Source organism: Oncorhynchus mykiss, chromosome 2, assembly GCF_057628025.1.
Source record: "Oncorhynchus mykiss isolate SJ-2025 chromosome 2, ASM5762802v1, whole genome shotgun sequence".
NCBI classification, from domain to species: domain Eukaryota; kingdom Metazoa; phylum Chordata; class Actinopteri; order Salmoniformes; family Salmonidae; genus Oncorhynchus; species Oncorhynchus mykiss.
Window position 1 is genome coordinate 28,149,531 of NC_143023.1, and position 9,373 is coordinate 28,158,903.

Sequence of the window (9,373 nt, forward strand, 5' to 3'; positions counted from 1 at the left end):
TTTTCAGGACCCTGTCTTTCAAAGATAATTTGTAAAAATCCAAATAACTTCACAGATCTTCATTGTAAAGGGTTTTACACACTGTTTCCCATGCTTGTTCAATTAACCAATAACAATTAATGAACATGCACCTGTGGAACGGTCATTAAGACACTAACAGCTTACAGACGGTAGGCAATTAAGGTCACAGTTCTGAAAACTTAGGACACTAAAGAGGCCTTTCTACTGACTCTGAAAACACCAAAAGAAACATGCCCAGGGTCCCTGCTCATCTGCGTGAACGTGCCTTAGGCATGCTGCAAGGAGGCATGAGGACTGCAGATGTGGCCATGGCAATAAATTGCAATGTCCGTACTGTGAGATGCCTAAGACAGCGCTACAGGGAGACAGAACAGACAGCTGATCATCCTCCCAGTGGCAGACCACGTGTAACAGCACCTGCACAGTTTCGGTACATCCGAACATCACACCTGCGGGACAGGTACAGGATGGCAACAACAACTGCCTGAGTTACACCAGGAACGCACAATCCCTCCATCAGTGCTCAGACTGTCCACAATAGACTGAGAGAGGCTGGACTGAGGGCTTGTAGGCCTGTTGTAAGGCAGGTCCTCACCAGAAATCACCGGCAACAACGTCGCCTATGGGCACAAACCCACCGTCGCAGACCAGACCGGACTGGCAAAAAGTGCTCTTCACTGACGAGTTGCGGTTTTGTCGCACCAGGGGTGATGGTCGGATTCTCATTTATCGTTGAAGGAATGAGCGTTACACCGATGCCTGTAGTCTGGAGCGGGATAGACTTGGAGGTGGAGGGTCCGTCATGGTCTGGGGCGGTGTGTCACAGCATCATCGGACTGAGCTTGTTGTCATTGTGGGCAATCTGAATGCTGTGCGTTACAGGGAAGACCGCCTCCTCCCTCATGTGGTACCCTTCCTGCAGGCTCATCCTGACATTACCCTCCAGCATGACAATGCCATCAGCCATACTGCTCGTTCTGTGCGTGATATCCTGCAAGACAGGAATGTCAGTGTTCTGCCATGGCCAGCGAAGAGCCGTCTCGGACCTGTTGGATCGGAGGGTGAGGGCTAGGGCCAACCCCCCCAGAAATGTCCAGGAACTTGCAGGTGCCTTGGTGGAAGAGTGGGGCATCTCACAGCAAGAACTGGCAAATCTGGTGCAGTCCATGAGGAGGAGATGCATTGCAGTACTTAATGCAGCTGGTGGCCACACCAGATGCTGACTGTTATTTTTGGTTTTGACCACCCCTTTATTCAGGGACACATTATTCCTTTTCTGTTAGTCACGTCTGTGGAACCTGTTCAGTTTATGTCTCAGTTGTTGAATCTTGTTATCTTCATGCAAATATTTACAAATGTTAAGTTTGCTAAAAATAAATGCAGTTGACAGTGAGAGGACGTTTCTTTTATTGCTGAGTTTAGTAGAAGTGTAGTTCAATAGTATACATATTTTAATAATGTATTTTAATGATATAGTCTAGGGGTTTTCAAACTTTTCTTGCCCAGAGACTCCCGGCCAGGCAAACCCTCATCATATGTTAGCAAAAATGTAAAATCACTTCTTATCAGGTGAATGATAATGGCAAGTAGAAGTAATCAACATTTTAAAAGTGAAGAGATTTGGTAGACTGTTATTGTTTTCACATCCCCACAGTTCATTGGAAGAGGAAATGTAAACTAACATAGTCTATTAGCTCGAAAGGTATCTTGGCGGTGTAGAGAATTTTGCTGTTGTAAAGCACATTTTCTGCAATTCTACATCTGTCAATTGAGCTGAGAACATTTTGAAGTTTTTAAGCTAATTTCCAGAAATTGTACACAGTTTTGCATCGAACTCAAAACAATTTTGCCATTTTAAAGCTATGCACCACCACCCGCATAACCGGAAGCGTTTCCAACTTTTCTCCCCCTGAGGTGTAGAATTGTATTTTTCAGACCTAAAACATTGTGTTTTCTGTATTCAGTGTGTGGTGGAGAAAGCAGGCACTCCTGTGGATGTTTGGTACCCTCAAGTGGTCATCTTGGATAAGTGCAACAGGACAGCAGATGTGTGCACCACGTCATTGCGCTCTCTCTTGCTCTACTCTGATTCTTGCTAGCTGTCAATCAAGTAGCGAGGGGCTGAACTCATTGACTGGAACACGAATTGATAGAGGGCTGGCCCACATGGGGGGAAGTCTAGGGAAAATGGAATGGCACAGCTTCCAGAAAACAGTCGCTTTCAAACTAGGAATTTTGTGGCTAATTGAGGTAAGGCAGTAATTCTGCTCATAGATTATGCATGTGTGAGCTACACTATCCATAATTTCTTGTATTAGTCATCTCAGGGATGCTACTTGAAAACATCAGAGAAGCAATTTCCAGTTTTGTTCATCACTAAACAGTCAATAGACATGAAATCATAAAATTACACTAAAACTGTGTAGGACATTTAAGTGATAATGCCCGAGAAGCCGGTGTTTGGAGGACATATTGGCATGGGTGTTCGACTAGGGCCGGCAAACCGTCCCAATATATCTGCCGAACACTGGCTTTGAGGACATTATCACTTTTATACAACGGGTTACCAACATATTCAAATAATGATCGACATATTTTAATTAAAAACTATATTTTGATTAATTTATTCGTACAATGTCATCCTTCCACAAGATATAGTCCCGACACAAATCTAGGGTTGCTAGAGATGCGACCCAGTCATTCATTGTTTTTGTTCTGTATCTATGGACGAGACCCAGTCTTTTTGTTCTGTACCGATGCCCACTCACTGACATAATCTCCGTCGCATCTAAACCAGCATTGGCCAGTTTCTGGACTGTCGTGGTCCTGATGCTGTGATTTGTGTTTGTAGTTCTTCCCGCTGCCCTGCAGATCTTGGGTAGAAGTGCTGCCAGATAGTTCACGCCCATCGGCACTGACGTGTACCAGATCGAGTCCCCGATACACTCCCCTCCTTGGGTGGAGATAAAATGCAAGGCTGTTCTCCAGGCATTTCAGCAGATATTTCTCCAGTCAAGCCACCGGGCATAGTGGGTTCCCTGGCTGCTCAAACATGAATCCCCTCATGGACTCCCTGCTCCTCTCCCTTGGCCTTGTTTATATGCGAGAGTGGCGTATCTGAGAGAGAGAATGTGGTGTTATAATATTGCTTTCCAGTAGCCTATTACGAGTACAACTTAGAAATAAAACAAACAGGCTATGAACAACATACCTTAGACTGTTCTCGTCTGTTTTTACGAGGAATGAGTTGGGTTTTAGTTGTCTGTTCCCCTCTTTTCCTCTTTGACCCAGATGTAACTGGAGGTCGAACCACACTTTCTGGACCAGACCCCTTGGTGTACCGGGATTCAGAGCCTGGAAGTTTTGGAGCTGGGCCATGTCCTTATCAGTGATGGGAGGGTGGCTGTTTGTGATATATTTGTCTTGCCTTAGCTGTTTGATGTTGGCCAGAAATGCATGATTCGAGGTGGTAAATTCAGTGTCCTTCATAAGACACTAGCTGCGACTGGTGGTTGGGTCATTTAGAAACCCGTTGAGCCCACTCAGGAGTGCCAGATAGCTACTTATGCTGTACTCCTCCCCCTTCCCATTTCGTACATTTCCATAAAACTGTCGGAGAACAATGGTAAACTCTTCCTTAGTGACAGTTTTGAAGTCAACAAATCAAATCAAATCAAATTTATATAGCTCTTCGTACATCAGCTGATATCTCAAAGTGCTGTACAGAAACCCAGCCTTAAACCCCAAACAGCAAGCAATGCAGGTGTAGAAGCACGTGGCTAGGAAAAACTCCCTAGAAAGGCCAAAACCTAAGAAGAAACCTAGAGAGGAACCAGGCTATGTGGGGTGGCCAGTCCTCTTCTGGCTGTGCCGGGTGGAGATTATAACAGAACATGGCCAAGATGTTCAAATGTTCATAAATGACCAGCATGGTCGAATAATAATAAGGCAGAACAGTTGAAACTGGAGCAGCAGCACGGTCAGGTGGGCTGGGGACAGCAAGGAGTCATCATGTCAGGTAGTCCTAGGGCTCAACAACCTTTTTCTTCTCTGCTAGCCAGCCCTCGAAGCAACGCACAGCCCAGTTTGTATTCTTAACTGTGTTTTTTCCCCGTTGTGGCTTTTCTCTAGGTCATTCAAATCAGTATCCTCCAAATATGCATGCCTGTGTATTATTGCCATCTCTTTTTCCCAATTATTCCATAGTCATGCCGCCCAAAAATGTTCCACTCATCCATTTTAGTTTTGGCAACAAATTATCGAATTAGCCAGCCAACTGAAAAAAAGTTTTGTATGTTGCTACTGTATGACAACCAGCTCAATTTGCTGTCTGTCTCGTTCCGACACATTCACTTTATATGAGACGGTGGAGATCGCAATTCAATATTGAAAAGATCGGAGAGACAGACCAGTTTATACAAATCTCTGCTGTTGAGAACTAAATGCTAGTCTAAAAGAAATGGGAGATAATGTCTACATGCTTTTTATAGTGGAGATAAAGTTTATACATTGATGCTCCCCCTAACCCCCCCCACCACCACTACCACCTCATCTGACATTTAACCTGCCCCCACCCAATGGACATTTATCATGTTAGTTGTAAACATGTAATTATTATTATGTTGCTATTGTTTCATTCACTTCCCTTTGACCTGCACTGTAGGAGTTTAAGATATTCACTGTACCCTGCATTTACATCTGCAACCCTGCGCATGTGACTAATAAACACTCTCTGTGGCACTGCTAGGACACGCCACTAGAGCGCAGCAACAGGCAATAAAATGCAGTGATCATTTGTAGGCTGTTCTCTGGCAATGGCAAAGCATTTTATGGTCTGTTGCTGCTCTCTAGTGGCAAGTCCTTGCAGTGCCACAGGGGTGTGTGTGTGTGTGTGTGTTTTATTGCACAGGTCCAATTGGCATTTAAAAATGTGTATTATGTTTTTCTGGTCTAAATCTCATGTAGATCATGATGTAACAGAAAGATTGAAAACCAGCAGACACTAAAGCCTGGAGTAGGTCACTTTGCTTCATATGCTAACAACCTGTTTAGCTGGTTAGGCCAGACTGCACTAACAGCTGTGTGGTGGAGTGAGTGGCATGAGGTGTGGCCTTCTGTCTGTGAATTGGCAAGATCCGTTGTAATATGTAAATGGACTGTTGTCTCAAGGTGTGAGTAGGTAAGGCTCCATAGCTCAGTGGTTAGAGCACTGGTCTTGTAAACCAGGGGTCGCGAGTTCAATTCTCGCTGGGGCCTTGACTAAATGGTCGCATGTTTTAATCCAGGTCAGTACAATCCCGATTTGTGTTCAATTCTGCTCCCCAGAATTATGTTGTTGTAGTAGCTTATGTCTCTTGTCAACAGAAATTACATTATTGACATTATCTATATTTATTTTTACATTTTTTTGGCGAGTTACTGGGTTTTATTACCTTCAGTCCTAGCTCCATAGCTCAGTGGTTAGAGCACTGGTCTTGTAAACCAGGGGTTGTGAGTTCAGGTCACGCTGGGGCCTTCCTTGAGGGGTCATATGTTTAAGCCCGGCTGATGTGTGCTCTAGCAGCACTACACACACTGTGTCTGTGCAGCCTAACATTGTTTTACATTGCAGTAAAACCAGGTGATTATTAGCAACATACAACTGTTCATTTGCCTCTCAATGATCATTCAACGCTGCACAATTTGATGGACAGACAGAACATCATTGAAATTTGCCAGAGTAGCCTACTGTTCCACCTATGGGCAGATATTTTATTAACATCTTCAATGCCTGGATCGGGAGCCGGGGTGGGGCATGTGTGGAGCTTTGTCCCCGGGGGAAGGGCCTTGCTTGAGGGACCAATGCAATCAATGTTGACATATGAGATGAATGTGTGAAAACTGTGGATGTCGTTGTATTTGATCATGTCACCACTACAGATTTGTTTTGTTTCTGCATTTTATTTCCATTGATCTTTTTCTGGCAGAGATCAATGTATTATTGTATATGGCAGTAGGAAAGAAGTCCTACTTGAGCATTTATTTCACTCTCCCCTCGTCAGTACGTCCAACCGGCCTCACAAATGCAGACCATGTGTAACCACGCCAGCCCAGGACCTCCACATCCGGCTTCTTCACCTGTTGGATCGTCTAAGACCAGCCACCCGGACAGCTGATGAAAATGTGGTTTGCAGAAGCAAATCATTTCTACATAAACTGTCAGAAACCATCTCAGGGAAGCTCATCTGCGTGCTCATCATCCTCACCAGGGTCTTGACCTGACTGCAGTTCGGCATTGTAACCAACTTCATTGGGCAAATGCTCACCGTTGATGGCCACTGGCACGCTGGAAAAGCGTGCTCTTTTATTTTTTCTAAGGTGTCTGTGACCAACAGATGCATATCTGTATTCCCAGTCATGTGAAATCCGTAGATTCCATTTATTTAAAGATTGAGCATGATTAATGCAAAAGTAATGTCCCCTAACCTCCTGTCAGAAGGGTGCAAGCTAGGATTAATGAAATGCCAAAGGTAATATGGAGTTGTGAGGAGAAATGCAGTATGTGCAAATGTTTTCTTATATAAACATTTTACATGCAATTTGTTATGTGTATATAGCTTGTCCTGAAAAACAAAGTAGTTTGCATGTGAGTTAATTGTAACTAGTGGTCTATGCAAGATAAACATAATACAAGGGAGAAGGATTCATTTTACATACTTTTGTCGCCATAAATTATACAATCAAATCGTTGTACAAATTCTGGGACCTCATTTTAAATCCTCTTATGTTATCATTATGGTCACATCATCAGGGAGTGTGGAGAAAACGCCGATAACATCTTGCGAGGTTTGGATGTGGGATTTGACTTTGCAGTAGGTGGAGACAGGATATCAAGAAGAATCGAAATTGCCTTTTTGACAACTAACATGAAAAAAATACTGTCTAACCTAAACTTGAGTGAATGCTTTGGTATTTCGTACAGTTGCACCTACATCGAGGCATATCGTTAAGGAGGTTTGTTCTATCGTGTCAATGCTCTGGAGCTAGTAATGCTGCCTTTGCTGAAACATTTCAATACAGTGGAGGGTAGGTTCCGTATTAGGATAGGTCCCCAGTGGGGGTATTCCCCTGCAAGGTCTGTAAAAGGGACAAAAGTCCCAGTTGCAGTGAGTTTTTGTAAGACGAGAGTTCTAGAAGCTAATGAGTTAAAAAACAAAATGGAAAAATAAGATATTTGAACATTGCTTGATTTACGTGTAGTAGCAGTATCAATACGGAGAGGGGTTGGTTTATGCCCTATGGGGAGGGGGAGCCATGAGAGATGAGTTCAGAAGTTTACATACACTAAGTTGACTGTGCCTTTAAACAGCTTGGAAAATTCCAGAAAATGATGTCATGGCTTTAAAAGCTTTTGATAGGCAAATTGACATAATTTGAGTCAACTGGAGGTGCACCTGTGGATTTATTTCCAGGCCTACCTTCAAACTAAGTGCGTCTTTGCTTGACATCATGGGAAAATCAAAAGAAATCAGCCAAGACCTCAGAAAAAAAATTGTAGACCTCCACAAGTTTGGTTCATCCTTGGGAGCAATTTCCAAATGCCTGAAGGTACCACGTTCATCTGTACAAACAAACAATAGTACACAAGTATAAACCCCATGGGATCACGCAGCCGTCATACCGCTCAGGAAGGAGTTGCGTTCTGTCTCCTAGAGGTTGAACGTACTTTGGTGCGAAAAGTGCAAATCCATCCCAGAACAACAGCAAAGGACCTTGTGAAGACACTTTTGTACCCGTTTCCTCCAGTATCTATATCCACAGTAAAACGAGTCCTATCTTGACATAACCTGAAAGGCCGCTCAGCAAGGAAGTAGCCACTGCTCCAAAACCGCCATAACAAAGCCAGACTGGTTTGCAACTGCACAATGGGACAAAGATTGTACTTTTTGGAGAAATGTCCTCCGGACAAAGGGGAAGGTAGGCAAGCCGAAGAACACCATCCCAACCGTGAAGCATGGGGGTAGCAGCATCATGTTGTGGGGGTGCTTTGGTGCAGGAGGGACTGGTGCACTTCACAAAATAGAGGTCATCATGAGGTAGGACAATCATGGGGATATATTGAAGCAACATCTCAAGACATCAGTTAAAGCTTGGCCGCAAATGGGTCTTCCAAATGGACAATGACCCCAAGCATACTTCCAAATTTGTGGCAAAATGGCTTAAGGACAACAAAGTCAAGATATTGGAGTGGCCATCACAAAGCCCTGACCTCAATCCTATAGACAATTTGTGGGCAGAACTGAAAAAGCGTGAGCGAGCAAGGAGGCCTACAAACCTGACCAGTTACACCAGCTCTGTCAGGAGGAATGGGACAAAATTCACCCAACTTATTGTGGGAAGCTTGTGGAAGGCTACCTGAAACGTTTGTCCCAAGTTAAACAATTTAAAGACAATGCTACCAAATACCTATTGAATGTGTGTAAACTTCTGACCCACTGCGAATGTGATGAAAGAAATATCTGAAATAAATAATTCTCTACTATTTTTCATACATTCCACATTCTTAAAATAAAGTGGTGATCCTATCTGACCTAAAATAGGGAATTTTTACGAGGATTAAATGTCAGGAATTTCTGATTTCATTTTGTGTTTGTTTCGTTACAAATTTCACCAGATTGGGATACTTGAGTGTGAGATTATGCGAGGGGTTATGGTGCTAACTTCATGATCTAGTAACTCTTCAGAGAGGTCACCAGTAGAATAAGGGAGTATGGACTAATGTTGAAAATTATTTTAGCAATAACAGTAGTTTATGCTCTTTGACATTTGTCGTAGAGATAATGTTATTAAGAAATGGTTAATGTAATAATTCTTCATATTGTCAATGCTTGTCTGGATTTCCTGAAACAGAATTGAATTGAACTAAACTGTTGTTCTAAACTGTGCTTTTTTGAGATTATCATGTAAGGTGACGTCAGATCGTGTCTTAATGCATGGTAGGAATAATTTGACCACAAACAGTATGTGTTAACCCTCCCTAACCGGCTGCAGAAAGAGCGACGATGGCGTGCAATGCGACAGTGACTTTTTAACACTTCTATCTGAGTCCGAGCCATAAACCAGAGTGCTGAGAACAGCTCAGGTGAGAGATTTCTTTCCTTTGGAGAAACGGATGTATCTATTTGGATGTTGGCAAGAGTTAAATGTGCCGTTGGGAAGATGAACTGTAAACGATATCTGAAAAAGACAGGCTAGAATGATACATCCTGGAAGAAGTACGGGGGTGGTCTACACACTGCGAACAATTTAGACTAAGGATCCGTTGAGATACTGATCTTTCATTACCAGGCCATTCTTGACAGGATAACAGGGA

General features: G+C 43.3%; 1 non-coding gene across 1 annotated transcript; it reads left to right on the forward strand.

The window, feature by feature from the left end:
- The first annotated feature begins 5,204 nt into the window (after positions 1 to 5,204).
- On the forward strand, positions 5,205 to 5,277 carry trnat-ugu (transfer RNA threonine (anticodon UGU)). Its single transcript has one exon. It is a non-coding gene; the product is annotated as a tRNA-Thr (tRNA).
- Positions 5,278 to 9,373: the final 4,096 nt, after the last annotated feature.